This window comes from Stegostoma tigrinum, unplaced genomic scaffold (genome assembly GCF_030684315.1).
Source record: "Stegostoma tigrinum isolate sSteTig4 unplaced genomic scaffold, sSteTig4.hap1 scaffold_116, whole genome shotgun sequence".
Lineage (NCBI taxonomy): Eukaryota > Metazoa > Chordata > Chondrichthyes > Orectolobiformes > Stegostomatidae > Stegostoma > Stegostoma tigrinum.
In genome coordinates this window covers 929,946-936,821 of record NW_026728066.1, presented here as the reverse complement: position 1 = coordinate 936,821, position 6,876 = coordinate 929,946, and the positions used below count along the sequence as shown (strand labels likewise).

General features: G+C 53.7%; 1 pseudogene; it reads left to right on the top strand.

Moving 5' to 3' along the window:
- Positions 1 to 6,313: 6,313 nt before the first annotated feature.
- On the top strand, positions 6,314 to 6,473 carry LOC132207641 (U2 spliceosomal RNA; annotated as a pseudogene).
- The last annotated feature ends 403 nt before the right edge of the window (positions 6,474 to 6,876 follow it).

Here is a 6,876-nt window from a genome sequence, read left to right as displayed (position 1 = left end):
CGAGTAGCATCTCAGGAGCACTAAAAGCTGACGTTTCAGGCCTGGACCTTTCATCAGAGAGGGGGATGGGGAGAGGGTTCTGGAATAAATAGGGAGAGAGGGGGAGGTGGACTGAAGATGGAGAGAAAAGAAGATAGGTGGAGAGAGTATAGGTGGGGAGGTAGGGAGGGGATAGGTCAGTCCAGGGAAGATGGACAGGTCAATGAGGTGGGATGAGGTTAGTGGGTAGGAAATGGAGGTGCGGCTTGAGGTGGGAGGAAGGGATGGGTGAGAGGAAGAACAGGTTAGGGAGGCAGAGACAGGCTGGGATGGTTTTGGGATGCAGTGGGGGGAGGGGATGAGCGGGGCTGGTTGCAGCGGGGGGAGGGGATGTGCCCAGCTCATCCCCTCCCCCCACTGCATCCCAAAACCAGCCCAGCCTGTCTCTGCCTCCCTAACCTGTTCTTCCTCTCACCCATCCCTTCCTCCCACCCCAAACCGCACCTCCATTTCCTACCCACGAACCTCATCCCACCTCCTTGACCTGTCCGTCTTCCCTGGACTGACCTATCCCATCCCTACCTCCCCAACTATACTCTCCTCTCCACCTATCTTCTTTTCTCTCCATCTTCGGTCCACCTCCCCCTCTCTCCCTATTTATTCCAGAACCCTCTCCCCATCCCCCTCTCTGATCAAGGGTCTAAGCCCGAAACGTCAGCTTTTAGTGCACCTCAGATACTACTTGGCCTGCTGTGTTCATCCAGCTTCACACTTCATGAAGTTGCAGCAATCAGTCTGTTTCCATCCTTTATATCTCTCCAGCTCTTGGATCTTAATTTGCAATTCTAAATTACCAGATTGTAATTGGAATGTTTGGAGTCGAAGCCAAACCATTTGTGACTTATTCAATGCACTGAACTTAATATCCACCATCCATGAAGGGATGGGAGTGATGTGAGGAATGTTGGAGTGGCTTGGGAACCAGAGTTCAATATATTCCAGATCAGATGGATTAGTCTAAGAAATTATGTTTATAATTGTGATCCAGTACTTCCTGACAGTGATATTACTTGATCAGAATTAGAATTTGTTTCAAGTATTTGCTTCAATTTGATTTGGGAAGAGGCAGGCATTTTTTGCATGGCTAACAGTTCAGTTTGTTTAGTGCGCAGAATTGAACAGCACAAAATCAGACTCTTTTACAACTGCAGGCACATTGACACTGCAGGCAGTTACACATTCCAAAGAAACAGATGGGGTGGGATGGTTTTGGAGGGAAGGGGTGGTGATTTGCCTTTTTTGCAATGAAGAGTCATATTTATCGAGGGAGATAGACCCAATGTCTTCAGCGAGTGGTTCCTGCCGGCTGTGCACTGCCTGAGAGGGCGCTGGAAGCAGAATCATTTGTGAGCCTCAGGAAAGAGTTGAATGATGAGAGATTTATAGGGCATCGGTAAGACCATGGTGGGTGGGACTGGTGAAGTCTGCTGATGCAGACAGTGACAGGCTGAAGTACCTTCCTCTGTGCTGGGTCATTCTCTGAGTGGGCGGTTCTGTACCAATTGTTGCTGCAATCTCACTGACCCTCCGGTCGTCACGGAGTTGGTTGATGGGGTTTGTTAGTGACATGCTCCACCTCATCTGATTGGTACATTTCCAATGATCTACATTCATTGCGAAGAGATTTTTATAGAAAAGGTCTTGAAAAAGTACTGGTGTAAACCGACTGTCGGTTTTCCCCGGTTAGGAAACCCAGGAGTACGGGAACAACAGTAAAAACTGTCAGCAGTGATTTACAAGTCTTTGCACTCAGTCAGGCTGATGGGAAATATGGAAGGTAACTGGGACCTAAGGTAGTCCAGTATTACAATGGCATTGCTTGTTGGCCGTTATTGGCTAAGATCAAGGGTGTGTTTATACCTGTTCTTATCATTGTGGACTGAGAAGAGGAGACAGTGACTGTGTAGGAGGTGGAAGGAAGATGTCAGGTTGATTGTGCACCCTTGTAACCGGTGGATCTTAATGCTGGCTTTGGCCTAATGCTGGTTCAGGGGAGCAGCAAACCTGCAGTGAAGCCTGCAGCAAGTGCTCATGCCCTGCGTCAGGGGGTCCGGAACACCATCCACGTTTCCGCAAAGAAGGTGGATGAAGGTGCACCTGTGGACCACACCTTCTGTGTGAAGAGGGTCCTGTTGGACTGTTGTGGGTTTGCTGCTGTGGACATTTACTGCCTGCAGGATTTCCCTGGAGGAGGATTTTACGATGTAACCTTCAGGAGCGCCAAGCTTTGTGAGCACTTCCTGGAGGTTTTCAAGGAGAAAGGAGGTGAGGGCCCCCTCTCTGCATTGACCGCTGTCCCACTGTTCGTGATGCCAGCGCAGAGGAGACGTATGGTGACTGTACACACGTACAACCCGCATGTGCCAGCAGCTGATGTCCTGACCTTCCTTGGAAGGTACGTGAAGGTGGAACGGGACCTGACCAACATCCTGGACCCCTTCAGGATCTGGACAAGTAAGAGGCAGGTCACGGTGATGCCAAGGATGGGCGTGGACGGGAACATCATACACCCACCGGCCAGCTTCGCAATTGGTCAGAGCAAGGACTACCTGACCTATGCAGGGCAACCCAAAGTCTGCCATGCCTGTGGTAGGTCAGGTCACGTGGCGGCCGACTGCAAAGTCACCATCTGCAGGAACTGCAAGGAGGAGGAACACCTTGCAAAGGATTGCCCAAAGGAAAAAAGCTGCAACCTTTGCAGGGAAGCGGGCTACAGCTACCGGCCGTGACCGCAGCGGGGGACCACCTACGCCCAGTTCGTTAGCAGGGGCAATGTGGGGCAAGCCACCACCCACCGGGAGGAGAGGCAGGCACCAGGCCCATGCAAAGACCTTTGTCCTACTGTGCAGGAGGGCCAGGTCGTGCAGGAGGGACCAGCCACGCAGGATGGACTCGAGGCCAGCAAAGCGCCCCTGCAGGCCCCGCTTTCCCCCACCCCTGACAACCCGGAGTCGATGGACGAGGCACAGTTGATCCAGGGGAGTGGACAACAGTCCGGAAGGCAAGGAGGAAAGCGTGCTGGTGGGCCCCAGCGGTACAGAGTGAGCAGTTGGCCATCCTGCAGCAGCTTCCACCCCTGCTGGCTACATCCACGCCAGTCATTCTCGGTGGAGACTTCAGCTGCATCATCGATGCAGATGGAAGATCCAGCGTGGGGACTGCGGGTGGGGAGAGTAAACTGGACGCCACGTCCAGATTCCTGCTGGGCACAGTGAAGGACGCCAAGCTGCTCAATGTCTTCAGCACCCCTGCAGACGGAGCGCAGCAGAGATACACCTGGTCGCAGCCACACGGGTCTATCCGCTCAAAGTATTGTTCTCTGACCACTGCCTCCTGCTGGCCAACTGTCACTTACAGGATGACCAGCAGGCCGGCAAGGGGGTGTGGAACCTCAACACGATTCTTTTGACCCCAGAGAACGTCAAGGAGCTTAAGAGGGAGTACGCTGGTTGGAGAACCATGAAACCCCTCCTTGAGTCTCTGGGCGACGGGTGGGAGACAGTGGAGGAGAACATCAAGAGGTTATTTGTGCTCAAGGGTGTTCGGAAGGTGAGAGAGAGGCGGGGAAAGCTGTCGCGACTCCAGGAAAGGACGCAGAACCTGCTCCTTCTGCAGTCGATGGGGGTCGATGTCACGGAGGACCTCCGCAAGGTGAGGTGCCAGCAAGCTTCGCTCTTCGCCGCGGAGTCCTCCAGAGTAATCTTCCAGTCCAGGGTCCGCTCCGTGGAGCAGGACAGGATGTGCTCGCGCTTCTTCTTTCAGAAGGTGCACAAAGAGAACTCTGTGCTCAGCTGGCTGAAGGAGGACGACGGCTCGGTGACATCGTCTCGGCCCGACATTTTGAGGATTAGCAGATCCTTCTATGCCAGACCGTATGATGCGAAGCCCACGGCCAGCACGGCCTCCGAGTTGCTCCTGTTGTCTATCACGGAGGTCTTAGACGGCAAACGAGGGAGTGGCTGGACCGGCAGACATCCCTGGACGAGCTGACCAGAGCCCTCAAGTACTTGGAGAGGAATAAGACTCCCAGGAGCGACGGCTTACCGGTCGAGCGCTATTCCGCTCTGTGGGACCTGGTCGGCTAGGACCTGCTGGAGGTGTACGATCATGCGCTTCAGGCAGGGGAAATGTGCAAGTCCATGGGGAAGGGCTTCATAACCCTCATTTACAAAAGGAAGGGGGAGAGGGAAGAAATTAAGCATTGGTGTCCCATTTCACTATTGAACGTGGACTACAAAATCCTGGCCCAGGTCATAGCCAACCGGGTCAGGTCTGTCCTGGAGTTGCTGATTCACACTGACAAAACCTGTGCTGTGCCGGGCAGGAAGATCGCCGAGGGCCTCGCATTCATCAGGGATACAATCGACTACGTGCAGGACAGGCGGGTGGACACCTGCCTCGTCAGACTGGACCAGGAGAAGGCCTTCAACAGGGGGCCTCATGCTTACGAGGAACGTCCTCTCCAAATTGGGGTTCGGGGAGGGCATCCGCAATTGGATCTGGCTGCTCTACACAAACTTCGTTAGCGCAGTCTCGATCAACGGGTGGGAATCGGACAGTTTTCCCGTCAGATCTGGAGTCAGGCGTGGCTGCCCGCGCTCTCCTGCCTTGTTCATGTGCTGTGTGGAGCCCTTCGCTGCATCCATCAGGAAGGACGTGAGCCTGAAGGGCGTGACTATCCCAGGCAGCGGAGGCCTTCAGGTCAAGACTTCCCTGTACATGGACCACGTCGCCGTCTTCTGCACAGATCATCGGTCGGTGAGTAGGCTGTTGGACATCTGCGGCCAAAGTCAAGAGGGGTAAGAGCGAGGCCATGTTCTTCAGGTACTGGGACGACTGCTCCTTCATCCCCTTCACCATCAGGACAGACTACCTGAAGGTGCTGGGTGTTTGGTTCGGTGGAGCTGGGGCGTGCACTAAGAATTGGGAGGAGCGTATCACCAAACTGAAGCAGGAGCTGGGCAGGTGGACGTTCCGGTCCCTCTCCATCACGAGTAAGAACCTGGTTGTCAGGTGCGAGGGGCTTTCGGTACTGTTGTATGTGGCGCAGGCCTGGCCTATTCCCTGGACCTGCGCCGCTGTGGTCACCTGGGCCATCTTCCACTTCATTTGGGGATCGAGGATGGACCAGATCCGCAGGGACACCATGTACAAAGACCTGGAAAATGGGGAGAAAGGGCGTACAGAACGCCACCCTCACCCTGATGGCTACCTTTGTGTGTGGCTGCATCAAGCTGTGCGTTGATCCTCAGTACGCAAACAGCAAGTGTCACTACTTACTGAGGTTCTACCTGTCCCCGGTGTTGCGAAGGATGCGCCTGGCCTCATTGCCGCAGAATGCTCCGAGTCGTTGGACCGTCCTGTAGCACCTGTCGTTCATGGAGAAATTTTTGAAAGGAAACACCTTTGACCATAAGGCCATCTGGCAGTGGTCAGCACGTAGTATCCTCAAGACCCTTCGGGAAAAGGAGAGGGTGGATCCTGTCATGTGGTTCCCCACGCAGACTACCAAAGTCATTTGGCAGAATGCCTCATCGCCAGAACTTTCAAACAAGCACAAGGACGTTGCTTGGCTGGCGGTGAGAGGGGCTCTGCCAGTGAGATCCTTTATGCACGCCCGGAATCTCTGCGCCACTGCACGCTGCCCTCGACGCAGCTGTGGCGGGGTGGGCGGCGAGACTGTCTATCACCTCCTTCTGGAGTGTGCCTACGCACAGGAGATCTGGAGGGGGATGCACTGGTATTTGTCGAGGTTCATCCCGAGCAACTCCGTGACACGGGAGTCCATGCTCTCCGGGCTGTTTCCTGGGAGGCACACCGAGACCAACATCAACTGTGCCTGGAGGACCATCAATGCGGTGAAAGACGCTCTTTGGTCTGCCCGCAACTTGCTGGTCTGTCAGTTGAAAGAACTGACCCCGACCGCATGTTGCAGACTGGCGCACTCCAAGGTCCTGGACTACGTGGTGAGGGAGGCACTAAAGCCTGGGGCAGCCACCACCAATGGCGCGGTGGGGAAGGACCACCCTAAGAAACCCCTCGTCCAGAACAGAAAAAAGTGCCCGATCTGGTAACTGGGCCCAGCTGGCGCCTTCCCCAACTGGTCAGGGGGCCAACAGGGACTGTGCGGGGTGAACACTGCCGGTGTATATTCTCTTGCTTTGTTTTTTTTCCCCCTTTAGTTGGTGTACGTACGCCCTGGGAAACCCAGAGCAGCTTGCATGACTGGGTAGGTGTATGAATGTGTTTTTTTTGTACATCTTATGAATAAAGTATATTTTTTCAAATAAAAAAGAGTTCTTATCAGCTTTAATATCAGATATGTTCTTTACTTAAGGACCCTATATTAAACCGATTTTTGGAACAGGAGCTTGCTCTGTCCTCTCCATGCATCATCCTGGTATTGCAGTGTTTCTAGGAATGGTGCAGTCTCGTTAAACCAATTTTAAAAACAGCCTGATCAAAAACTGAAGAAGGGTATCTAGGCCTGAGGCATCGGACTTCCTGCTCCTTTGCTGCTTGGCTTGCTGTGTTCATCCAGTTCTAGACCTTGTTATCTCCAGCAGCTCAGCACTCTGGAACCATAACAGTCCTTCAGCCCAACAAGTCCACATCAAACCTCAGAGCATCCCAGCCAGACCTAAACCCCACCTAATCGACCTCTCCCTTAACACTACAGGTAATTTAACATAGCTAATCCACCTAGCCTGCACATCTTTGGACTGTGGGAGCACGCTGAGGAAACCCACACAGACACAGAGAGAATGTGCAAATTCCACACAGGCAGTCACCTAAGGCTGGAATCAAACACGTGTCCTGGTGCTGTGAGGCAGCAGT